The 27,867-nt window shown below is 41.4% G+C and overlaps 1 protein-coding gene across 9 annotated transcripts in view; it reads right to left on the bottom strand.

Annotated features, from left to right (window-relative positions):
* The window catches only part of znf536 (zinc finger protein 536), a 181,764-nt gene that overhangs the window by 56,803 nt on the left and 97,094 nt on the right, over positions 1-27,867 (bottom strand). For 7 of the 9 annotated variants that reach the window (XM_079662451.1, XM_079662455.1, XM_079662447.1 and 4 more), the window contains one exon: positions 17,316-17,408. The exons of the other annotated variants lie outside the window; for them this stretch is intronic. The gene's annotated coding sequence lies outside the window, so the exon portion shown is untranslated. The remainder of the gene's footprint in view (positions 1-17,315; positions 17,409-27,867) is intronic. 9 annotated transcript variants of the gene reach the window in all.

The following is a 27,867-nucleotide window of genomic DNA, read 5'->3' on the forward strand; positions in this document are numbered from 1 at the left end:
GTAGAAGTACAAAATAGCACAACATTGAAATACCCAAGTACCTCAAAATGGTACCCAAGCACAGTACTTGGGTACATCTACGTAGTTACTTTACACCAATGTCAATGTCTCAGCGCTTCAAATAACTTCATCTTCCTCCACTCTCTTCTCTTCTCCTTCAATCTCTCTGATTCCTCCCTCCGTCAAACACAATCATATTAGCAGTAAGTTCCTTCATGCTCTAGGATTAAAATGCAAAAGCTAATTTGGGAGAGATCTTGATTCTTCTGGAAGAGCAGACTGAGTCATGCAGAAAAGAATATTCACCATAAACAATAGGGACTATAGCACACCCACGCGTGCACACATACAGTAACAAAAATATCTCGAGTTGCATTGTAAAAGTGTCAGAAACGTCATATACCATTAGCATTTTATAATACAAACGCAAAATGTAATTATAGATCCAAACAAAGCCTGTCGCATATGTTGATTCAAAATTCTCTTAACGATGATGAGAGCGGGTTTTGAGCGGGCCGGCGAAACCGCAAATTCCTCTTTCTCCAAAGCCAAAGTTTAATCTCAATCACAGAAAGAGCTTCTGTTTTGAGGAGGAGTACAGTTGTCCCCGGAGGATAGGCACACACACATTTCCCCATTGGGCAGCAAACTAAAGGACCAAAGCATCGCAGCCGGCCTGTTGGGCAGGGGGCTGAAAGCCCTGGGACTGAGACGACCCATTGGGGAGGAAGCACCGAGGTGACTGGCAAGACCCACACCCTGCTGAACCAACTCTGAAGACGTGGGGGTGTATCAGATCCAGTCCAACATGTTTCAACAGACTGAGTAAGAAAATCTCAGAAACTAAAAGAACAGCGGAGAAGAACATTTTGAGAAAACAAATATTCTTTAAATAACAATGTCTCATCTTCGAAAATGTGGAATTGATTCACAACTTCCGAAAATGTATCGTTAAAACAAAATAACATGGTTTTACTGCTGTTGGACACAGTCACTTGCACCAGCCCTTTTGCCCTCCTATAAGAGAAAAATGCCTTTTTGTGGATCTACTTTTTTTATTTACAATAATTTTATTTTGCTAGTGGAGCACGCTCAGGCACTGCGGAGCGCATAACGGTACGTCCACACAGCAGCTTTAAAAAAATCTTTCAACGCTTCCAACGCTTCCCTGCCCATTATATTTGAATGGGGGTGACGTCACTTTGCCTCGCTTTTCGCCGAACTGCCTTGTGGGGAAGCAAAGCGAAGATTTCCAGGATTTTCAGGATTCAAAAGTTGAGCAATGTTCAACTTTTGAAGCTGCTTCTTCTTCAAGGCAGGGAAGGTTTCACAGTACGCAGTCTACTGTCCCGCAGCTGCTGCCTCTCTGTTGGACTCCGGTACTGCACATTATTCACGAAACGTTGTAAAAAAAAAATGTGTGGGGGGCGGACGCACTGACCACTATGCCAACGCCACAGTCACCCCCGTCGTGCGGGCCGGACGCGGGCTGCCAGTTGATGGTCACTGCCATACAGTATCAACTCTTTCTATTGCCCATTATTACTGAATGGCTTTATTGAAAGGTGGGACTTTTCTTTTTCAAAGTATTAATAAACTGTTGTGTATCATTGTTTGAGCCAAACCCAAGTCATGGGCTTGGTTTGAATACACACACGTTTATAATCCTTGAAGCTGTCACAAAATGTGTTATTTCAGGAATAGTTACTGTAAAAAAAGGCAGCTAGAGTTACCAATTGTATTTACATCGCCGGAAACCCTTTTGTTTTTTGTTGAACTTGAACTTCTATAAATGACTAAATATGTTTAATTAAAAGTTTTTTATTAGAACAAACAAGCCTGGAGTAGAAACAGAATATATGTTCGTGTTTTGAATCAAATCATGACCCCAAGAATCAAACCCACATCTTGAATTACCGAATAATTCACACCCCTAAAAGTAAGCATCCAAACACATATATATCTCTGTTTTCGAGTGTGTGTGTGTGTGTGTGTGTGTGTGTGTGTGTGTGTGTGTGTGTGTGTGTGCGCAACAGTCGCTCTTGCATCTTAGCCTTGACTGACGGATCCTTAGAGATTGTTACAAATCTGTTGACCTCTGACCTCCCCACTGAGTTGTTAAAACCACACTCCATTTCCCTTAAGACTTTAACAGCCTGTACAAGTGGTGTGCGTGCGTGTGTGCGGTGCGTGTGCGTTTGCCTCCGTCTGCGTGTGTGTGCGCGGTAACCCTGAGGTTAAAGAGCAATCTGCAGCCAATTAAGCGCTTCACTAGGAGGGCCCGGCTTCCATGAATGAGAGGAATGCTACATGAGCTAAAGAGAGAGGGACTTGACTCACTGCTTTGTGTGTGTGTGCGTGAGTGCGTGCGTGCGTGCACGTGTGCGTGTGTGTGTGTGTGCGTGCGTATGGTAGGCAGCTGTGTGTCATGGTTGAGACGTTTACAGTGCAGGTTTGTGTGCTGGTAACAATTAAGTGTCAGGGAGTTAATGTAAGGGTTTAAAAGTTCAGCGCATGCAGAGGCCTGGTGCTGCAGAGAGCTTTAAAGCAGCAGGCTTTACCAAAAAGTCACCACCTACTCAGCCAATCACAGACGAGAACAGCTACAAAGGCAAAACTATTCTTTTTGAGTTTTGAAAATCATTGATATGTTTCATTCCCTTAATTATATTTAGCATTGCATTACAATAATGATAATAATATATTTTTGTGTTTCAAAATGTCTCTTTTTATTGGAACGTCTGGTCTTGAAGAATGTGGATCACTATGTGTGATACATTCTTCTTTTTGGTGGCCTTGAAAAACATTGTACATAGCATTACAGAAGGAGTTTGTAATCACTTGCATTTGAAGTTACTTTTGTTCTTAGAATTATACTTTATATAGCAAAAACAATAGGGTAAACAGTCACCTCTTGTCTTGATCAAATGTAATCATTTTGTTTGCTGGTAATGGACCAAACTAGATGGCTCAAAATCATAAGATCTCTTCACACAACATGAGAATAACCAACTGTGTTCATAGTAGGGTGATTGATTGGAAAAGTAATTGATATTGATCATAATGATTGGCTGAGTACAACATTGGCTTTTTATATTTTTGATATTTTATTTTGCAAATTGATCATCTATTTCCAGACAGAGGATGATGGCTGCTGCTCAGCGGGCAACGGAGATGGAGCGGAGATAAAAGGGCATAGATCTGGAAAATGTTCCCATCGATCCTGGACAATTACGAGTAAAAAACAACTGTCACAAAAAAATATTTTACCCCGGGATTATTAAAATATTTCTGATGTTGGTTCTGATTCTGACATTGGGTGTAGTTGGTGTGACAATGGCTGTGTGATTTAAAAAAAATATATATATATACTATATATATTGACAAACCCTAGTCCATAGGTCGCTATAATACATAGCAATACACAAAAAAGATAACATAGACATCAGGAAAAGCATAAAAAGGATGGATCCAAACTGCATCTTGAACTGAGTAATTCACAATTACACCTGTGCTTTCCCCACTGTGAGATGCCAGAATGTCATCCGTAAAAAAGACGATTGCTTACCATAGCACTCAAACAGAACATTTGCAAAATGTCCCTAACTGTGTGTTTATCATTGCTTGAGATTTCATCTCTGTGTGTCAGTTAAAGATGAAGAAAATATAACATTGATTTGAAAAGAGAGTTCAAAGCAAGAAACAGAAGAAGTGTACAAACTAGAGGGCATGGAGGGAGGTAGCAAGGAAGGAGGGTGAGGTCGATGTCCACGCCGCTCTCCTTCTCCCCCCCCCCACCTGCACCTCCTCCCAGCAGCCCCTGCCATCCATCAGTGGGTGAGCAGAGAGGATCGGAGCCCAAAGTAATGAGCCGTAAGCCCCCTTACACGTGTTGACGCGCCGCTAAATAAGATCCATTTACCTAGGCTACCGCCGCCGCGCCCCGCCAATGACTGGAGGAGAACGCACTCCCCCCCCCCCCACCACCACCGCACCCTCAAACACCCCCCCTGTCATGCACCGTGCATACTGGCTGTTCCTGTGTGCGGCCTCACTTCCGTTCCCTCTCCGACCGCCGGTCACTATCCGTTAAATCCGTCCGTGTGTGTGTCTTGGTAAAACAATATCTATGTGTTTGCGCTGCTCGTGTGTGTGTGTGTGTGTGTGTGTGTGTGTGTGTGTGTGTGTGTGTGTGTGTGTGTGTGTGCCTGTGGGCAGGGAGGACGGCGTGGTGATCCAGTTACTCAAGACAGACAGAAGCAATCGTTCTCCAGTTACAGAGTTTTCTCCTAGACTTGAGGGCATCACTGTCAAGTGTCGAGGCCATCAGGGAAGTCTCGCTTTAGACGATTACACCAAATCTGGTGTGTGTGAGAGTGTGTGTGTGGGAGTGTTTCATGCGAGGAGGGCCATACTGTGACCTCTACTTCTCGAGATGGGCTACACTGAGTGTTACTTAGTTACTTGTTTTAGTTTAACCCTAACCCTAACCTTCACCCTAACTCCGGCTTTTTGGTCTGGTTGCCAGCAGTTGGGCTGATTTTGACTACAATGAGTAATGCTGCGACCATTCGATATGAAGAGAACTAGAAGAAAATGATTATCTCTACTGTGGACAATTATTTTTCAAATCAAAAGGCAATTGGTCCAATCCATATTATACATAGGAGTCCCCTACATGTTCAAAATGGACTCAAAATGTATCAAAAATAGCCCACAGATAGAACAAATATTACAATTTTTTGGTTCCCTGAATATGTCAGAAATCGACAGCGTCCTCAATAAGCCCCAAAAACCATTCAAAAATCGGCCGAGCCATTTTCTGAATTCCTCAAGTCTTCAAGTTAGCATCCGGTGATTACTTTGGCCTGGGGACCCTTACTATACATTTCTAACATAAAACTTTGGGGTACTCAACATGTCCGGGTTCACAATAGGACTATATGAGCTGGCAACTAGACTAATGTGAAAACGTGGTACTGTATGGGAACAAACACTGCCAGTACAAAGCATCCTCACATACAGTACCAAAGGAGAAGAATGGCGAAAGACAGAAACTGAAAAAAAGGACGCAAAAAATGTTTGCAAATCATGGATGGAAGGTGGAAAAAAAGGCAAAGAGCCACGGGTGAAAACAGGCAGAAAAAGGACAGATGAGTGAGCAAGGCTTTAGTAGCGCTGTTGGGGTGAAAGAGAATGCCACTAATAATGAGATGTCTATTTTACCCACCAGCTCTCTGTCTCTCTCGCTGCTATGCCTGTTTTCCTCTGGCCCCCATTATCAGTGCTCTTGAACCCGAGGATAACAATGAGTTCACAGAGATTGAGAAGGGCCTAGGCCTTAATTGTATGTATTTAGTCACGCAAACAGAGGCAATGGCCTGAGAACGCCTAGTTAGCCAATGACATCATTTAGCCACACAGCCACTTTAGCTCAATGGGGCTGCTGTTGCGTACAGCTTTTTGTCACTTTACCCCGTCCCTGTCTGCCATCGCTGTGTGTCTCCGCCTGTCTTTTAAAGTACACACATTCCCTAAAATAATACTTTAATCACTATCGTTTTTAATGGTTTATTCAAACTATATATGGCCCTTTTCCCTTGTATTTATTTGCAGAAACAGAACTTGTTTCAGCTTTTAAAAATGAAATCTAATCCGTTTAAAGTACCCATAAATCAAAAAGACAACTAGTGTCAGTTTCCATGAGTATAGGGTGACAATTTTATATTGCCTGCTATGTCCAACCAACATTATTGAATGCATATTTGTACAAAAGAGAGACTTACAAAAATGTTTACATTTGTGTGTGTGTGTGTGTGTGTGTGTGTGTGTGTGTGTGTGTGTGTGTGTGTGTGTGTGTGTGTGTGTGTGTGTGTGTGTGTGTGTGTGTGTGTGTGTGTGTGTGTGTGTGTGTGTGTGTGTTTGTTTGCATGCATACATACTTTTGTCGATCAATGGTGGTAGCTGGCAGTCACAAAGATGATGATGATGGCACAGAGATGTTAGTGTGCCTCACTTGCTCGGCACAAAGAAGGGTATGTGAGTGTGTATCTGTGTGTTCGGTGTGTATGAGTGTGTGTGTGTGTCAAAAGGAGGGGTGCCTCTCAAGCAGGGGTGTCAGCACTTGAAAAATCAATCACCATCTGGGCTCATTTCATACAAAGGACGAAGGGAGGGGAGGATGACACACACACACACACACACACACACACACACACACACACACACACACACACACACACACACACACACACACACACACACACACACACACACACACACACACACACACACACACACACACACACACACACACACACACACACACACACACACACCTTTCATTTCATGCAAAGACAACAGAGGGCAAAACTGTGCAGCAGTGAGGTGCCCCTCTTGTCTCCTGTCTTTCTGTTTTAAGTGAACACACACTCCTGTCTGCATCCTGCTGGTATAAAACCAGGAGCAATTTCCTCCTCAGGCCTGAACCTGCGCCCGGCCATTCTAAAACAAAACAGAGGTTGTAGTGAAGTATGCAATTTAGGCAGTGGTGGAAAGTACATTTACTAAAGTATGGTACTGAAGTACTTTTTTGACATTATTTGAACTTGAGTATTTCTGTTTTCTGCTACTTTATGCTCTTACTACATTTCAGAGGCTACACTGAAAAGTAACAAAAGTAGATGTAAAGTAACTGCATTAGGTTAGTTAAAAGCAATCCTATTAAATGTAATATTATTGCTTTCAACTAACTTAATACAGTTATGTGAAATTTGTTGACATAATACACTTAATTAAATACAACGTTTCAGTTTTTTCAGTGTACTTTGTTACTTCCCACCTTTGATACGATTGCTTTTTTCCGACACTGAATTTCGGAAATAAGGGTCGTATATGGTCAGTGTTTTTGGTGGAAAGCACTGACCACGCTGGCTATCTGAGCCATTAGCCCGGTGCTATGTGAACACAGCGCATCAGGGCCGGTGAGCAAGGCCACCCAAAGCAAACAGGGATAAGAGGAAAGAAAAGCAAAGATTCATCTGCTTGAGCTAGCACCTCAGGTCAATGGGTTTAGCTCCCATTCACCGCGGCACATTTACAGATGCTGCTTTAACCCGCTTTCAGAGCCTGTTTTGAACCTCGCATAAGGCACTTTTATGTGAGAAAATTGAATGTTTTATGCAAACAAGATTTTTTTTTAAGGACACACAATAAGAGGTTGCGAGTGTGTTTGTGTGTGTGTGTGTGTGTGTGTGTGTGTGTGTGTGTGTGTGTGTGTGTGTGTGTGTGTGTGTGTGTGTGTGTGTGTGTGTGTGTGTGTGTGTGTGTGTGTGAGATGATTTTGCTGCGGCGCTGCCTCCTTTCAGTTGCATAGTTGGGTGAGAAATACCAGTGGCAGAGGCTGCTGAGGCAGCGAAAGTATTTAATACTCAACAAACAGTTATCTAAGCCCATATCCAATAGCTAGACACAACTGTAATGTGACCTACATACTAAGTGAATAGGATTTTTTTTGTATGTAGGTTGGGGTGCAGTTGGGGGGGCAGGGTACAGGTTTTTGATGGGGGGGTTTAGGAGGCGAAGTGAACAGAAGTCTTTCAAATGTCCCTAATACAAATATTCCTTTTAGCTGCCCTTCGCTTCCACTTTTTCTCATTCCTTCGCAAAAAAGAGAAGTACAGTATAAAGTGACAGGACATATTGTGCCCTCCGAGGCATTAACTTCTCGCTCCTTTGTACATTTGACCCTCTGGAAGGGGGACATCTCTCTTTTTCAATAATTGTAGGAAATCACAAGTTGAGGGAGGAACCATGTGATTTAGTTTGGATATATCCGAGAAGGAAGCAACATCATTGTGTCTTTCTACTGTTCCATGTACATCTCTGTTATATTGTAATTTCAAAAGCTTCAATTGTATCTTAATGAATGGAATATGACATACCAAGGCCTTGAAGGTTTGAATGTTGCGCTAAATGTAAAAATACCTGTTTCGCCTGTACCTTGGCTTTTAAATAACAAAAATATTTTTGGGAAAATCTATGGACTAACAATCTATCTCATCAGTTAACACTTTGACTGCATGGCTTGAGTTTAGTGTTTGGTGCCAAGCTATCAGGACACTGTGTTGCAGGGCACAGCATTAAAAACCCATTATGAATAACTTATACAGAAATGGACAGATTTGTTCCAGAAACGTTTTGATTTTTGGTCCCAGCCTCAAAGTTGATAAATGAATAAATGCATGCACGCACGCACGGACACACTCAAATATACAATCCGCCTGGCCACATCAACAGAGCAGGTGTCCTTAGTAATGCACCAGTGCGCACTTGGATCTCTGCATCTCTGAACAGAGGGAAAGAGGTAGAAGGGAGGAGCAGAGAAAGAAAGAAAAAGACAGTTAGAGGAAAGAAAAAAGAAGCAGAGGTGGCAGGTGTGTGGTTTTTAGCTGCTGAAATGTTGAGGCACCCTGAGGATCCATCACCAAACTAGAGGTAACCCAAACTACGTGCAAAATGTTGGCCCTCTGATTGACGTACCAGTAAAACTTGTTCGAATGCACCTCGTTTCTTCGCTGGAGAACCACAGACTCATGCACTCATTATTTTGGGAAAGATCAGAAACAGCGACATGATGTTTTTTTGGTATCCATATGAGGAATTATTTATCAGGAAGACAGGCCGCGAGCCCGACTGAGGAGAAACTAAGCAAAGAGACGCACTTAGCAAAGACCATGCCTTTGCCCCCTGCTGCGTCTCAGCTACATGCTACATAAATAACCATTATGAATCATGCTGTTTGGTCTCACCCTGCAAATAAAATCCAGTTTCCATTTAGCCACAATGGTGATGAGCGATCTTCCCTTCCGCAATGGCGCTCCATTTTGACAAAAGCGAAAAAAAAAACATGTAATGTGTTTATCTAGTCCTTTAATTTTCCACAAAAGTACACAAATCTAGTAAATTTATCCAGTTTAGCTCTGTGTTCACCACCGCCTCCCTAATAGGCTTGTATCCAGTCTAAACCTACACAGGGCCAGAGGGCGGACCCACAACAAAACAGCAGATGAAAAGACCAAATGCCGCTCAAACAACACCATTAGTTTGCAAAGATGTTACCCATCTATTATAATGACGAATAACACTCATGACAGTACATGACTTGAAGTTTCAAATTCGAAAAAATGTGATTGGAAATATAAATATGCCAATAAGGAATTGTCAATCATTGCATTAGCAGTGTTGTGGATGTCTGTGTAAACAGGCGTGTCAAACATGCGGCTGACTGACGGCAAAGTGTACGAATTACAGAGAAGGTATAAACTGCACAACCTTTATGTATTTCTTACATTTTCAATGCAGGGTGGTAACTTAACGTTCTTCCTTAATAGTTCCCACTTTAGTTTGTATGGTGCTGTGTCAATGCAGATGGTCAGAATGAATACAAAGATGAGGTAATGAATGTAAAATCATTTCTAGATCTTGAAGTTGTTTTGATCATAACGTAAAATACTATATTGTTCAGTTCGAGATACCGGTGACTAAATGTTTTTGTAGATACACTGTGATCCGTAAGTTGTAATGCACATGTGTAAATGATAAAATGAGTCATCAAACTGATGAAATTGCACTTATTTTTCATGAAAAGTTACAGGTTGTTCATAATGTGAGCATTTTCAGAATGTACTTTTTTGCACCAAAAAATTACTATTTGGAGTTATTTATAAGTTATAATGTTATGATTTTACTGGTCCGGCCACATGAGATCAAATGAGGCTGTATGAGGCCCCTGAACTAAAATGAGTTTGACACCACTGGCCTAGAAGCTTGTTGCCCTTCCTCTTTGGCATCAGTTCAGACACAAGGTCCTGGGTGGTTCACTCACATCAGCTCTCTGTGGCCTAAGAGATTACCAAACACAAACTTTATCCCGTGGCAAATCTACCCTTAGAGCGCGCATTTTTAAAACCTTGTAGCAGAAATCAAGCCTCCATTCAGGGAATCCCCTTTGTAAAACTTAAATACATCCCAATGTGTCCGTCAACAAAGGCCTCCACCCTTCCTCCTCGCTCTCCGTGACACACTAAGTTTAGGATTGTTCATCGGGCCCTTGGGTGGTTTTTTTTCATTCTTTCCCCATTCTTCCTTTATTTTGCTCCTTCTTTAGAGCATTAGGGAGAGCGGCCATTGAACTACAACCGCTACTATAAAAATTCATCAGGATTAAAATGACCTCACACACAAAATTAAAGTTCCCCGATGTACACAATAAGGGCTTGTATCTTTTTTAAGACATTCTCAGCTTCCTTGGGAACAGGATTGTTTCTTGACAAAGTGGTCTCTGCTCAACAATGAGCACCTTTCAGACGCACAGGGACTGCCTTTAGAGCTGCGGAGAGAGACGGATTTCACATATCAATCAAAAGAGGGAGGGTGGGGGGGAGAAAAAGGGCCCTCGTCTGGCGAGAGTGGTCCTTCAGGAACTATGAACAGATTCAAATGGAGTATATGCTTTTCTCTCTTACCGCCACTATTCATAATAACAGAGGAGTATAGTGGAGAGGGAGGGGAGTCCTCTTAACATGTTTTTTCTCTTTTAGACTTGTCTTCCCTTATATGGGGGGCTGAAGTACGGACCCTCAGCCTGGCCCTGAAATAATAAGACTGTAGTGGATGCCTAGATTGTACAACATTGAAAAAAAGTTGCTTTGTGAAGAGGCCAAGAGGGCCCACTGTATTCAGTGTGTGTGCAAGCTTTCATGTTGTTGAGTTTGTACATGCAAGGCCTTGTGTGTGTGTGTGTGTGTGTGTGTGTGTGTGTGTGTGTGTGTGTGTGTGTGTGTGTGTGTGTGTGTGTGTGTGTGTGTGTGTGTGTGTGTGTGTGTGTGTGTGTGTGTGTGTGTGTGTGTGTGTGTGTGTGTGTGTGTGTGTGTATTGGTTTGTGGGGGAAGGGGGGGTGTCATTCCATTACACCTGCGCAATGGCATAATGAGCCCATGAGTGTGTTCACTGGGCCACAGCCACCCACTGCGCCAGCCATGCACACCACTGCCGCTAATCATGTTGAAAATGAATAAGGTGTCAGAGGAGGTAATTCACAGCTGTATTAAAGCACGGCAGCCCAGATATAAGGTACATAAAACAAATTAAATATAGTATTCTATTACGGAATACTTTTTGACAGCTGTATTAATGGCCGCACCTCAAAGGTCTTCTTATTAGGTCACCGGCTACATGTTTCACCTTCTCTTCTTTTGAGCCAGGGGTATTTCACATCATCTACGACTCACAGCTCTCAGGAGTAAAAAGAGTAGAGTGTAGGGGAATTGGATAATATCTACAGAGTTAGTTTGGTGAAGTTATATCAGATTCCTGTTCATATAAGAAATCCGATCATATAGAAAAGATTGTGCTGTGATTTATCATACTGTGTTGGACCACAAACATTTTATCACCATTTTCGGACGTGTACGCTGAAATGTTGCATGTATATCAAGAATGAAATGTTAAATTAACTAAATAATTTATATTAGTATGTGGTTGCAGCCTTAAAGTGGTGCAGTAATGAGTCCTTAAACCCGGAGAAGACAAAGCATTTTACAACTTCCAGTTCCCTCATCTCAAAGTCAATGTTTTTGGTTAGGAGCCTGAAATAAGGTATCTGGTCAAAACGTAATCGAATGGGGATATCCATTTGCTTTTTGTCGAGGGAGCCACTGCGATGTTAACTTCTAAGTTGACTTACAAAAATACTTCATTACTTGCAAATGTGTTCTTGTTCAAATGTATCCTCATGGCCTTTCCATTGCTAACAATTAGAATGCTACCCAATAACACTTAAGTAGAATTATTTTAAAATAATTGCTGATTCAAACATGATGAACAAAGCTTTTGTTCTTTCTGAAGACATGGCTTTGCATGTTTAGGCAAAAGTCCACAAGATTATCTTTTAAATCTAGGAGTCACATTTAATTTTCAAACATTTGTAGCCAATTGTCAGATTACTAGCAGGCATCAATAAGGGAGGGAAAACCTGACAGATTACCCCACGTTTGTTCATAGCCTCGCAAATTACATCAATTCAGCCTGCTTAGACCTGAGTCTGACATTAAAGTAGATCTCAGTACAACAGGGAAAAAAAGTATTAGTATTCACTGCATGTATGTGTGGCAAATGTGTGCTATTTTTAAATAGGGATGCTGTGAAAGTGTGGAATTGGGGACAAGACAGCCTTGCACCGGGCCGTGACACAGACTTATGTTAAACCTAATTAGATCATGATAATAGCTTTAGGGCCCCAGTGATCAATGCTAGAGGTCTGTGGAGATGAACTTTCCTTAAGTTTCATGCCACACGCTGCTTGTACTCATTTGTTCATACACACACACACACACACACACACACACACACACACACACACACACACACACACACACACACACACACACACACACACACACACACACACACACACACACACACACACACACACACACACACACACACACACACACACACACACACACACACACACACAGACACACACACACACACACACACACACACACACACACACACACACACACAAACCAGAATGGTTTGCAGACAGTGTTATATGAAAGCATTATTTTAAATCTGCACATCATCTGTCTGTGTCAACGGTTAGCCATTCTCGTGTTAGCGCTGAATGAGTGTGCTTAGATCGATAATGTGGTCAGCGTTGGACTAATTCAAATTTTAAGTAGCGTGCATCGGCGCTAGATTCCCCGCCAATGTGATGGATATGATTAGGAATTCCTTAATATTGGAAACTTAAAATGCCTGTCTGTCAACACCTTAGTCCACCAAGCCTCTCCCATAATGCAATGCACCCACGGTGTCTCCTCACCGCATTTTCTGAGATGCTTTCCGTCAACAACCTGATGGTAGAGGCTAGTTTACCGCTCGCAGACTCCTCAGATCACTCTCGCCGAAGACAAAGAGGATTCCTTATGCTTCCATTACTATCTAATGTAATTTATGTAATGTAATAATTTCAACGCGTCTGCTGACATGTAAGCTAGCTAGCTTGTGATTAGTCTTGATACCGGATGCTTTGGGAATCCCTGCACGTATCAGTTGTGGATGCACCAGTTGTTAACTCTCGAAGCTTCCTCCTTCTGCTGACGTCTTTGTATCCCAGGAGCACTTACAGGAAGCAAAAAGGGTAAAAATAAAGATGCTAACTGACCAACCTACAGTAGATGAAATTTGATTGTATGATGTTTAACTAAATCTCGTTTGGAACCAACCATCTTGGGTTTTTACGAAAACTCAACCGACCATGAAATATTCAGAAAAAAACTCTTTCATCAAGGAGAGTGGTGTTCGTGTTAAATTAAGAAAACAATATTCACGTGACAATTATGTTATAGTTAAGTTATGACTCATTCATCTTAACTCTAACCCTAACTTCACTTGTGTTTGTTGAGTTGTCACATACTTTCCTATTTGAAATAAACAAAGATATTTTGCTATACCTAATTACGTTTTTCTTTTGGTGAATTGGCTGTTTTACATCATTAACCGCATGTTTGATTATGTTAAAATTGTGAGTGATACGAAAGATATTGGTCGTAATTTAAAGTATAGGAACAAACAACATGTATGGTGACATGCATTAGAGGACTTGCTGACTTTACTGTGACACGGCAATGATTAGTGCGTGTGTGTGTGTGTGTGTGTGTGTGTGTGTGTGTGTGTGTGTGTGTGTGTGTGTGTGTGTGTGTGTGTGTGTGTGTGTGTGTGTGTGTGTGTGTGTGTGTGTTTGTGTGTGAATGCAGTATTTGTATGTAGAGAGTAGTGGTCAGGCCTTATAAACCTAAAACATAAAGGATTTCATAAACACTGCTACTTGCCAGAGGTCAATTTGATTCATGGTCTATTAGTGCTGGGTCACTTTGTCTTTTCAGCGGCAGTACCCGGCCCATTCCAGTTTGACATGCTAGCCTATTCACTGCCAAGCACTGACATTACAAGCAGTATTCAAAAAAAGGTCCACAGTTGATTGAATTCCATTGATACAATGTTGAACATTTGGAATTAATACAGTTTCATTTTCTTTATACGCCTTAGTTGCTGTCAGGAAGGAACTCATTCTATTGGAAGATGAAAACAGATCGAAACATTTCCTAAATGCCCAATCTCAACCAGATGTATCCATAAAACACACTGTCTAGACAAAAGTGTAATGAATGACATAATGATCCCCTGAAACCTTCGAACAAATAAAGGTTTAACATCATTTAAGATACAATCTCCCTGAGAGAAGAAGGCATCCGTCTGCTCGGTGTTGAATGGCCGAGTGTTAAGCTTTCCATGGCGACATCTATCTCTCGCCACCACCTTGAGGGCATCTCTTAAGCAGAAGAATTTAGCCATTATGTGGCATTAACCTCATTAGAAAACACTCTTTAGCTGCTCCAAGATAAAAATTGATTTACAGCTGCCATTTCCACCACTGCTCTCGATCAATGGTTAAACTATCCCTTTTATAGCCCTGCACACACTCTCTGCTCTTTTCTCCAGTTTTCTTGAACTGCTCTTTAATTTCATTGCAACCCTCCACTCTTGTCCTTGTGCCAGGTATGTAGTCACAGAGTGGAAGAGGGATTTCCCCAATGTATCCATGGTCATATAGGGGACTTGATTACATTTTTTTTAGAGTGGAGAAACACGACTGGATCTATGGCAGATTCCTTGAACCAATTAGGCACCATGTTGCTGTCTTGGTCTTTTTTATCGATGTGGGAGTCTCGTCATAGCCAGCTACATTTGCGTGGGTGGTCTTAATTGAGGTTTTATCTTAACATAATGTTGTAGTGTTTTTATTTCCACTCTTATCAAGGTTGTTGTAGTTATTCACAATTTAGGAATGTGATTAGCCTACGCAGCAGCAGATGTATGAACATTTAAAAAGTATATATTTGAGAAGTTAGGGTTAGGTTAGGGTTATTATGGCCTGGATTGTGTAAGTATATGGAGGTTGGGTGTCAACTGTGATTTATATCATGGAAAAGCCTACCAGCACCTGTTAAACATAGACCCCTAAAATAATATTAACCCTAACCCTGGAATAAACAATCATGTATTTTGAATTCATTTACAATGACAGTAGGTTATAATCTCTTAAAACTGAAAATGGGAATTTAGAAGCTAACAGAGTAAAATCCACAATCCAATTGGTCTTGATTGAGGTTATATTTTAACAAATAAAATGTAATTGAGGGGTTAGGCTTTTATAGCCCTGATCTTGTAAGTATATGGTGGTTAAATTGGTGTCAACAGGGACTTTCTTTATAGGAAAGCATACAAATAAACTCGGACAGGTAGTTATATTTCTTTGAACGTGGCCTACCAGTGTGAATAGAACCCTAAACACAAACACTATCCCTAACCCTAGGAGATAGTATGTTGTTTGAGTTTACAATAGAAGGAGGTTATGGTATCATAAAAGAGAAAATGGGAGTTAAGCGACTAACATAGAGAACAAAACACAGTCCATGCCCAGGAATGATTTGAGATGCAATTGAAAGCACTTTCAGTTAAGATTATAAATAAGTATAAAAGTGTGGCAAATGAAGTTTTTTTGCTTTATTTTGAAGATTCATGAAACAAAGTTAGCAGATGCCCGTTTCTCTATTACCACATGAAGCTGATGGGTAAAGCTGTGTAAAGCTAAAGCAAGCAGAAAATGCACAATATATGTGGGCGTGGCCAAATGTCAGTATATGCCCACCCACCTCTGACAGCTCAGGTTTATGTGGACGTTTAAGCAAAACACTCAACGCTGTATTTCTTTGACAAATCAATACGACCACCATTTCAGCTCTCCTTCCTTGCCTCCCTGCCTCCTTCTCGCGCTCGCTCCTTTCTCATCTCCCTCTGTCTGGGAGAATTGATCCACATGGATGGAATGATATCAAGCGATGGATAGAGTGATACGCCCCGCTCCCTCCTTCCTGCCCTCCTTTCACCGCATTTTTGACACATAAATAAAATATGTGGCCTTTTTGTTTCAATTCGCCACGGCGTTAGTTCTGAGGAGGGAATATGGTGCGCGGGCTCACATGGAGCTGTTGGTAGACAAGAGGAGCTGAGAGTCGGCTGGTTGCCATCACTCACTGTTCACAGGCGCCCTACAAAATCCCCTGAACTTTCCGACACATGCATTTGTTAGAGTGACACAGTCAGATTCTAAAGAATGGCATTAGAAAATAATGTGAGCGCTAAATTATTCAGGTTTTTTTTTTTGCTTCACTTTACAACCCCACACAGCCTTGCACACACACGAACACACAGACTATATATAAAAATATATTTATCCTCCCACTCATGTCAGAGTTATAGCAAATCCATTCAGTGTCAGCGTCCACATTTGGCAAAGGAAACGATGAGAGAAGGTGCTGGGAGGGGAACTCTGAGATGCCAAAGCAGCACTGCAGTCAATCCTAACTTTAATATAAACGGAAATAAATCATGACCCCGGCTATCAGGCCCTGCTATTAACAGACCGATGCTAGATGTTCATCCACACCTTGGCTAGATATTCCTGAAATGACAGCAAAGGCATTTCCACAGCAGGACAAGAAATAGACACTGGGTGAACTAACCTCGCGTCCTCAGGGCACGTCAGGGTTTCCACTCCGGGACAAAGGCTTTAACTTCTCCTCCGAATCCCTCAACAGTATACATAAATATGATCTAAGCCTTTCTCACTATATAGCTTCTGGTCTGGACACTGAAGACAAAAAAAAACTAGGGAGAACCAGCTTGGATTTAAAGACAGACGCAGTAACACCACTACAACGGATACTTAATTGGATTAAATAGGAATTATCTGTTGATATGCAGGTCGTCTTCATCACATATAACAGGTGTCCCACAGTAAAAAAAACTGAAACATTGACATTAATTAAATGTATTATGTCAAAACATGTCACATTACTGTATTAGGTTAGTTGAAAGCACTCATTTTAAGTTGAACTTAATACTAGGTTCCAATCGCACTAAATAATATTTAAACGTATATATTATTATATGTCAAGTCGATGTTTTAGTTTTTTCACGGTATGTGTCATTATCATCATCATCATCACCCACACAGATTGCATCATGGCGTGAAGAACCTGCTATCACCAAGCTCACTTTTTTTCCACTTAACTTTCACATGCAAGAATACATAGTAATACCTGAAAGCATTTTACAGTTTTTGTAACCCCCTCCCCCCACCTCCTACCCCTATTTCCCTCCTTCCCCAGAAAGCCCTTAGTCACCTCAGACAGTGGGTGTGTGTGGGGGGGGTTTCTTGGACAGCGTGACAGCCCCGTTGAGCTTCAGCTCCGCTACTGGTCGGCACTCAGGGAGCCCTGGGAGAGAGAGAAGAGGGGGGGGGGGTAAGATAAGAAAAGTGCTGAGTTCACCGCCACCACAGCTCCCCCTCCCTCCCCCTTCTCTCTATGCTTGGAGCATCCCTTCCTTGGGAAAGGGGTTTCCCCCCCTGGAAAGAGGAGGGGGAGGTGCTGCATGCTGACTCGCTGCTATAACCTCCAGCTCCTTCTACACCTGCTCCACCAGCCTTTACACCTTCCATTATAGTCTCTGTGTTCAGGCTCCATGTGCGCCTGTTTGTCTGTCTGTTCGTCCGTCAGCAGAATAATGGACTCATTAATGGGATGATTATAATGTAACTTAGAGGAAGTGTATAGCAGAGGTCGAGAAAGAAATAAAACAATTTCTGAACAGGTCAGAATCATAGATAGGGCCTTTTTCTGCACTTATAAAGCATCAGAATATAGCAATATGTGTTTCTGACTAGGAAAATGCCCCCTCAAGATTGACCAACAGCTAGCCATTCTTGTTTGTAATTACATATATTCCAAAAATAATAAGCTATTTCCTTATGCCTCAAAAAACCTCATAATTCTGAAATGATTATTAATATTTACAAGAAAAAGAAAACGTCTGCTGACATTCCTTCATTTTCTTTTGGTCAATATATCCTTAGTTAATCACATGTTGTCTTACATATTGCTGATTTGAACAATAATAAAATATAATCTCCTCCAATACCCAGGTCTAAACTAATGTTTTAAATCAGGGAGCAATGATTTATTTATGTTTAGTCATTTTATTGTTTTATGTAGTTATTTCCCTTCTTAAAACACTTTTAAGACAGGCCTAATAAAATAACAAAAGTTAAAAAGCAGAGTACGTCAAGAAAATAATCTCCAGTGACTGCTAATTGTATAATTTCTCTTCAAATAAATAATATTCATCACTGTGTGTTGTAACAAAGTGTTACCCAATTCCAAGACTTCCGTCAGCAAAGCCTGCGAAGCTAACTTGCTCTCCACTCATTTGTTTTAAACCTCTAAACTCCCCTTGAACACTAAAAAGGAAAAGATAAAAACACAGCTCCAGCGTAAATGTGCACTCACATATTCCATGCAATGAATATCCCGGTCATTAAGCAACATTTTGACACCTCTGTTATTTACTACCCGGACCGTTTTCCCACCTCGTTTAATCAGACTTTACTGAAAAACCCGCTGACTCAGAGAGAACCCTTCTTTCTTTCTCTCTGCTTTGTTTATGTGTATCTCCTTCAGCTCCATTCTCTTTGCTTACTTACTCATATTTTCCAAAATGTCTCTCTCACATGTGTGTGTGGTTTTTTTTTTCGGTGGGGCCGCGCCACAGAAACATCAGAAAAGAACAAATAAGTAAAGCAGAGTGTTTACCTCCGACATGAAAGACTGCAGCTTTCAAAGGCAGAGAAGGTCTTGGCTATGTGTTGTAACCACCAGATGCTGAGCAGAGCATTATCGCAGGTGATAAAATGTGGAACTTTGTGATTTGTTTAACGTGTTCTACCAAAGCAGCTATCGCAACCCCGCTCCCCGTCAGGCGTCGGAGGATGATATTTAAAGTGGAGCACACCGTTTTTGCCTTAGAAGTGGTTTACCTTCGATTTTCTCTTCTGGGAAGAGATCACTTGAGACAGGAGGGGGAGGCGGATTGAAGGGAATTAGATGTGGCTCAATACAAGTTATCTGTAATGGAGGGATCCCGGGTGGAGGGATTCCAGAGAAAAAAAGAAACGAAGGAGGAAAAAAGCAAGTGAAGGGCGGGAGAAATAACTAGATGTAAAGTGTTGACAGCTGTGTTTGGAAAGGTCTGACTCTGGGGTCAGGTGTCAATGAACACAAACAAATGTTCACACGGAACACAGATATTAGCGTCCCTCGCTAACTAGCTCCTGAGCTCTTTGTATCACACACATTTATCTACCAATAAGCAGTATTTTATTTCACTGTACAACAGTTCATTTGACATTCTATTTTTACTTATAGTTAACATCTGCTGCATTACTTGCTCATTATTCTTGCAACATTCCTACTCTGTTTCTTTTTGCACAAATTTTTGTTGTTTTTTATTTGTTTGATGTCTTTAGGTTGCCTCGCAGAAGGAGCCTTTTTCATTGCATGCTACAGTGTGTAGCTGTGCATATGACAGCAAAGCCCTTTCAATCAATCAATCAATGTTTATTTATATAGCCCAATATCACAAATGTTACATTTGTCTCAGTAGACTTCACAGTTTGTACAGAATATCAGTATGACAATACGACGACACCCGCTGTCCTTAAACCCTCACATTGTACAAGGAAACCCTTCCAGAGAAAACCCACAGTTTAAAAGGGAACATGGGAGAAACCTCAGGGAGAGCAACAGAGGAGGGATCCCTCCCCCAGGACGGACAGACGTGCAATAGATGCCGTGTGTGAATTGAAAAGATATTACATTTGCAACATTTGAACTGGAAGCTGGATGTAATGTTCTTCTTGTCACTGCGGCCTTCTGATTCTCTCCGTTTGAAAAGCTGCTCCCTACACCAAATAAAACATACAAAAGGTGTATTAAAGTTACACCCTGATGTGTACTCTTTCTCTATTCCTGTAGAAACCTTCCTTCTCACAAACACAAGGTAAAATAATTACACTGCTCCCTCACCCCCACTAGTTTACCTCAGTGCAGCTGCAGTAAACCACACCAACATTTATCACCTCGCATTTGATTTAAAGGGTAAACCTTTTATTTGCTTGTAACCTGACGTTATTTAGTTAATTGTCCCACATTTTAGTGCAGCCAACACAAGTATTTGTTTGTATAGTTGAGTTGCATTGGTCATTGGGGAAAGTTACTTCCTGGTTCAGCAAAAGGAGTGGCTGAGGGTTGAGGACTGATAAATACTGCAAGCAGCCAATTGGGACAAATTGGGACAAACCACATGCTTCATTTTCAAAGGGGGGGATTTGGGTTTTGTCAGTATCTGTTCATTTGAATTACCCCTTTCTTGCTATTTGTTTTTTCCAAGCCACTATATACTGTATATCTTCCTTGTGTTGTCATTGTGGCAGATTGGTTTGTTCAGTTAACACCCGAGGCCTGTACTACGAAGCTGGATTTTCCTAACCTGGATATGTTTGAGTTAGCCGGTTGGCCTAATCCAAAACATACGCGCTGTCGCTAAGCTGTACTACGACGCTGGTTATCAAGTGGATCGCTCAAGCCAGCCGTGTCCTATCTAGTTAGGTGCGTGTTCACATGAAAGGGGTGGTATTTGGAGCATTTGACCAATCACAAACATGGAGAAGCGTACTGACAGCGCAGCGTCATACTTCCTGATTGAAAAGTCAATAATAATAGTCTATAATATTAGACAAAATATGAAGAAGTTAAACTTTAAACATCCATGACTTAAACACTTTATCCAGGATCAAAGCCACATAGCTGCACCTGCAAGGTGAATACAGCTGGTAAAAGAAAAAGTGTTTGAATGCGTACATTAACAGGTTTATGATATCACTGCCCCGTCTAAGACACGAGTGGATCTGACTTTAATTACATTTGTCTCGAGTGTTTCGTCAACTTAATGTGTTGCTTAAAATAATACTTCTGCATACAGTATACATGTGACACTGTGAGTGTTGCACGGCCAGATACGGCTCAGCTGACTCAGATAAGGAAATATATGATACATTATGATGTGATATGCCGCGGACTGTACGTAATGTTACTATGGTCCGGTTACTTGTGTGGTGGCAGATATTTAAGTAAGCTTTCTTAACGCTAATGTTATAATAGTCAGATTGCTTTGAAGATGGGAGGTGATATTCTATTAATGTTCAAGTTGACACAGTCTGTGATTTTTGCCGGCCGTCTTTCCTGCAACGGCAGCTTTTCTGTATTTCCTTTCTCCTGTAATATGACTTGATCGCTTTAAACTCCGCACACTGAGCTCTGATTGGTCAGCAGGCAGTGCTTTCACTGAGTTGATCTCTTAGCCTGCAACCTAACCGCCGCTCAGCATAAGTTACCATGGAGATCTAGCCCGCTAAAAAGAGAACCAGCTTCGTAGGACCGGAAAGCCCGAGCTTTCCCTGAAGATAGCCGGCTAAGCGAAAATCCAGCTTCGTAGTACAGGCCTCCGGTTAGCTGCTGTTATATTTATCACACTGAAACATTGACTTTAAATAAATGTATTTTCAACAGTTTAAATAAACCTATTTGGTTTGACTTAATATTATGCTGGTACATTTAATTAAAGTCAACGTTTCAGTTTTTTCAGTGTAAAGTTATTGTATGTGGATGTCTTCGATAGAGCTAGTTAATGAAAGATTTGTGAAAAAAATGTTTCTTTAAACAATTCCTGTGTCCTGTTGCCTTACTGCTTGTTCCCTAACACACACATACACACACTGACACACATTGGGATAAGTCATGAGGAAATGGATGCCCATGTTTTGTGGGACCACCTGTTCATGCTGGATACAAGTCTAAGAACCCAGTAAGGGTTAACCCTCATTGTGAGAGGGAGCCAGAATTGTGTGTGTGGGTGTGCACAACTTCATACATGAATGTGTGTGTGTGTGTGTGTGTGTGTGTGTGTGTGTGTGTGTGTGTGTGTGTGTGTGGCAGACTGGCTCATGTTGTCCGGCTGTGAGGGAACAGACATAGACACACACACACACACACACACACACACACACACACACACACACACACACACACACACACACACACACACACACACACACACACACACACACACACACACACACACACACACACACACACACACACACACACACACACACACACACACACACACACACACACACACACACACACGCACTAATCATTGCCGTGTTACAGTAAAGTCAGCAAGTCCTCTAATGCATGTCACCATACATGTTGTTTGTTCCTATACTTTAAATTACGACCAATATCTTTCGTATCACTCACAATTTTATCAGCACATTCCAGCCATTCCAAACTAGTGTACCTGATCTAAAAGAATAAGAAAGATTAAATAAATGATTTTTCACTTGCACTTCATGGCTTAATTAATTTAGAATATTGATCAAAAGCAAATTAATTGTATGCAAAAATGTACTGAATATTATTCAAATGTAATACATATAGACTTTGTAACCGACTGAATTGTTTTCCCAATCTTTCTAGAACAAACTAATATTCTGCTAACTGTTTAAACACATGCCAGTCAACAGGACCACACACACACACACACACACACACACACACACACACACACACACACACACACACACACACACACACACACACACACACACACACACACACACACACACACACACACACACACACACACACACACACACACACACACACACACACACACACACACACACACACACACACACACACACACACACACACACACACACCACCTTGAATCATGGCACCTCTCATCATTCTCATAAGTGTCTGAAAATAGGGGGACGTGCCATCCCTTAACTCCCCCAACAAATAATCACCTCCTGGGAGGCAACGAGACGGAGAAAAAAAAATAGCAATCTTGTCTTTCAAGCGAAAGGGGAAAAATATTTTAAGGGGCAATGAATTTCGTGCAGCTGAATAGGATGTTGGTACATGTTTTACTAAAGGAAATATAATGGCAGGCTATTATTAGATCACATTAATCATGAGTGTGCCAAAGGCAGTGACAGCCGCGCTGAAAAGGATTGAAAACGCTGGTAATGGATATAAATTACCCATTGTGTGATAAAAGGATTTTTTTTCACTAAGAAGGTAAAAAGGAATAAAAACACTGAAAGAGCCACTAAACGCTGTGTGATCATGTTTGCATGTGTATATGTGTACGTGTGTGTGAGTGTCCTGTGAGTGTGTAATATGTAATAATACAGGGTTATCAGTGCAGGATTAACATTTTAAGGGAATCAGATAGTGACATTGAGGCCTTGCATTAAAAGGCGCCGGCGACAGAAAAGAGGGAAGGATTAAAAACAGATTAAATTGGTTTGTAGTGATGGAGATGAAAGGAAGGAGGAAGGGGTGGGGGAAGGAGAGTGTGTTTTGACAGAGGTCTGTCTGGCTTTTGGCACGGTGATAATGAGTCACATCTCCCATGCACTGTTATTTATCGCCGACTTGGCTCACAAACAAAAGATCAATAATTTTGAGCAAATCTAATGTTGTCGTCGCCGCTAATGCGGTCGTCCATCACATCTGCCATCTCCACCAAGGAGATGGACTGATTCCCTGTTTATTTGGAGATCAAATGCAATTATATCACATGGTTCTAATAACAGAGGAAACCCCCCCCTCCCTACGTAAATATGTGTGGCGCCTTGGATCATGCCCATGCATATGTATATATAGATATACAGACATGCACAAAGGTGTCACGTATGTGTAAATGATAATATATGTATCGAATGGGCGATGAGTTGCCGCGCCATTTTTCCGCATCAATCTTAATTTCTTCCTCAGACCTTGCCTTTGAAATATGAAGTGTGTCAATGGCCCGTCCCCCCGCAGCACAGGAAGGCACGCAAACATCCGTCAAAGCAACATACCCGATATTCACCAGTTAGCCCCGCAGCACAAAGAGATGAGAAGACAGCAGATCCTTCAATGACAACTAGCCCTGGGTGAGACACTTTCCAGCCACCTGAACTCAATCAGGCCCCGGTGGAGGCAGCATTTGGGTATTTCATTTCATCTCCGTCCCCTTATTCACTCGATGTGCGCTTGATTTATCTTGCGCACAGGAACGCAAATCGCATTTGGAATCCAACATCGCTTTTGTTAGGAATATCTACATAGCAGCTGCTTATTATGGTCCTTCGCAAGGGCCGTCCGAGGTGCAACCCACTGGATCCACTCTCTGTATCGTTTCTACCAACTGTTGGTCTTTGTGTTTAAGACTCCTGTCGTGTTGGGGTCAAATCTGACTAATTTAGTAGTTTCATCAATCATAAATATTGTGTTTTACATTTGATTGCTTCAAGGCCTCATGATAACCTCTACATAAGCCATTTGAACATATACAATTGCTGATCACCACTTTCATTGAATTTTGAGTGGTTTATTTAACTTTATTACCTGTCAAAAATGGCCGCTATATGAAAAGAATGGGTTAAATCTAAAACCATGTTAATTTTGGAATACATTTTCAGAGTCTACTCTTTCTATATTCACTGCTGTTATTCGTGAAAACCAGTACTCTGAGTTAGTGTTTATAGCTTTAAAGGGTGTTAATAATATTTGAAGATGATTAATGTTTTTTGTGTTAATGTAAGAGCAGTTAAAAAAAGGCCGATCAAGTTGGACCGGGAACACCAAAGCAAGGGAGGAGAAACGAACACGACAGGAGGGTTAAATCCTTTGGTATCTTCTTGAAAGTCTTTGGCACACCACATTCAGAAGCACCCCCAGCGCTATGACAGTAAAGCAAGTGGCAGGTGTAAGGCACTAAGCTCCTTCTCCTTCTCCCTGGGTGAGGTGTGAGGAGCAAAACAATGACAGACAAAGGTCAACTGTCCTACAACGACCCACCCGCCGAGGTGTTGACCTGCCGAAAGCACCCCCGCGGCAAGAGGAAGGAAGTAAGGAAGTAGGAACAGACAGAAAGAGTCCTTAAGCAAGCAAAGACCTAAAGAGAGTCCACAGTGGCAACCAAGAAAATGACCAATATTAACCCAAAAAAGCAAAAATATTCTATGAATGTAAGCTGACAGGTGATGAGTCATACCATTGTTCATCAGCAAGGTTTTCCCAAGTGTAAATTGAAATTCTCCAGAGCCCTAGGTGATGTTTTCTTTGATTGATTTTATTATTTGTAATGGATTTTTAATTGGTTGTTTTCGTTTTTTAAATGCTAATTTATGTAAGTCATGTATTTGAAAGACGTTATACAAAAAATGTAACTTTCTTTGCCTCGAAATTCCACCAAAAATTATCCTAGTTAAAACAATAGTGAGGAAACAATTGGTTTGTCTTTCTTGATGAATGGCTTAAAACACTGAATCAATTATGTTTGTAGACCATTCAAGTAATTCTTTCAACAATACAATGCTCATAGCAACTGTGGGTAATATTTCGATGTTGAAGTTGTCTCCATTTCAACAGGCTCGTATCAAAATCAGTTTTATGTGAAGTGTTTGGTAAAGGAGGTCAGGACCTTGGCAGGGGAGGTAATAAAGCCTTGACATAAGGCAGAGAGCAGGGAGGCACACCATGACCCAGAGCAACCCAAGGCACCTCCTGACTCCACCTAATTCTCTCTCTCCCTGGGTCTTTCTTCCCCACTGTTAACCTATCCAGACACCTACAAGCATGGCAGACTTCCTCCATGTTCAGAGCAGTGTCAGGGCACCGCTAAAGGTCAACTGTCCCAGGAATCCATGAAGAAATTGGCAAGGATTGGCCTCATTTACCAATATCTAAGTTTTTCCTTGAATATGTTCTTGAGAAAGGTCCTAAGATAATTCTAGGTCAGGTTTATGACTCAAGTTTGACCACAAAACTGTTACCAATGTTACCACTGAATAATAGTTGTTTAATGATAAATCCCATTGTCCCAATGAATGGACAGCTTATACTTATTATCAAGTAAATACCCGCCAATCCAAATGAAAGGGCATGAAACAATTATTTTAATGCAAGCAAAAAGGCAACGTTATTCGTGAAAAAGACAACCTCGCCATAAATGGTGTTAAGTGTTGTTTTCGAGGAGCGGGCCTTGGAATCACAGAGCGGCTGTTATAAATAGCCCACAAATGCATGCAGGGATCGTCACCTAAACAGTTTCCTTCCTCCTGTTTAATTGACATCCGTATATCAGTGGTAAAAATGCAAATACAGAGACAAACGTGGTGTTAATGACACAGCTGCACACACTCATCAGTTCACTGGAACAACAGTGACACAGGTTTGCACAAACACATATATATAATAACAGGTCACTGATTCACCCCGACTGACTACGCCGAACCACACGCTCGTTTTGATCCGTCTGTTGAGATATATTCGCACATGCAGTGGAAACGCGTCAGAGCTGCAAAGGTTAGGTGTGTCTTTGCTGAATATGTAATAATTCACTAGTGAAGTGTGAATCCAAGTATCGCTCTAATGACCACCTTCTATATTGTCATAATCATTATTGTCACTGTCAGCATCACTATCATCATCAACACCGTCATGTGTAATCATCGAGCCCATCACAAGGCTTCTTATTGCAATGAATGTAACACTGGCCATGGTGGAAGGTGATGAAGCTCTATCCATGTCTGCAGCACGTTAATAAACGCTAACCACAGTAAGAGTGTTAGGTATAATTGGACATTGTACTGATACATGAAAGGGAACTCAATTAAATGTTGCATCCAGTGGTAATAGCCATGCATTTGTGTTTGCTAGTATCTGGTCAAGTTCGGATTTGGCAATGATATTGGCAGGGTTTTTAGTTTCCGAACCCTTACTATAGTTACTTCAACAGAACCACAGAGTATTAGGTCTATACAAATTAAAAGGGAAGAATTTTTTTTTTCTTTTTTCGTTTTGAGAGTAAAGTCAACAGGTGGACAACAATGTTGGGAATAACGTCAACGTTTCAGTATAGGCATAAGAGAAATCAATCAGAGGAAGTTGGGTCTATTTGGTTGTTCCAAGATTAAATTGGAAAGGTTGGGAGTAAGGTTAAAATATCATTTGCTTAAATGGTTATAGCAAAAGTTTTTGCTGCTTTATTTTTTCTTTGTTTATTTGCTATGTTTATTGAATGTTTGTACTGTATCATCATGACTGTCCAGATCACGGTGATGACCGGTCTTTAACAACGTTGACATATTTTGCTTTGCTGATTTATTTTTAAAATCTGCATTTTATTTCAGATTTTTTTTGTGGCTTGTCTCTCATGGTGGCAGCATTTAGCGGTGAGGAAATCCTCTGACACGTATAATCTACTTCAGACTGACATCAGCCAGCGTTGCTATCGCTGCCTCCCTATCTCTCGGAGCAGAAGCGAGCAGCGAGCAGTCTGGGAGCCGGGCTAGACTGACACCGCAGCCTTTAGTTCCCAGCACCTAACGCTCACATATCGCCCATGGGATTTCACCGCACTAAAGAGTCATGTCAAAGATCTCGACAACGTGTGACGTCTCCCTCAGCCACTGCTGTCATGTTCCCTCTGCTCCTCACTTCCATTCTTTTTTTTCAAGCCTCTCTTGAGTCGGGTTTGAGCAGGAGATTTTCTCCCTGAGCGTTTTAAGTTGTCATTTTTTTTAAACACACATATCAAAGCCAGGAGTAAAGGGTGGAAAAAGACGGATGTTTCTCTTATGCCTTTCTACTCAAGTACAATAAGGCTTTGCAAAGGGAAGAGAGGGCTAGAGAGGAGTGAAAAGACATTTGCAAAGATCTTTTTGCAATCCACATCCTTTCTCCTGACGACTAGCAATACATCATTTGTATTGAT

This window comes from Notothenia rossii (assembly GCF_949606895.1).
Source record: "Notothenia rossii genome assembly, chromosome: 2".
Taxonomy (NCBI): Eukaryota; Metazoa; Chordata; class Actinopteri; order Perciformes; family Nototheniidae; genus Notothenia; species Notothenia rossii.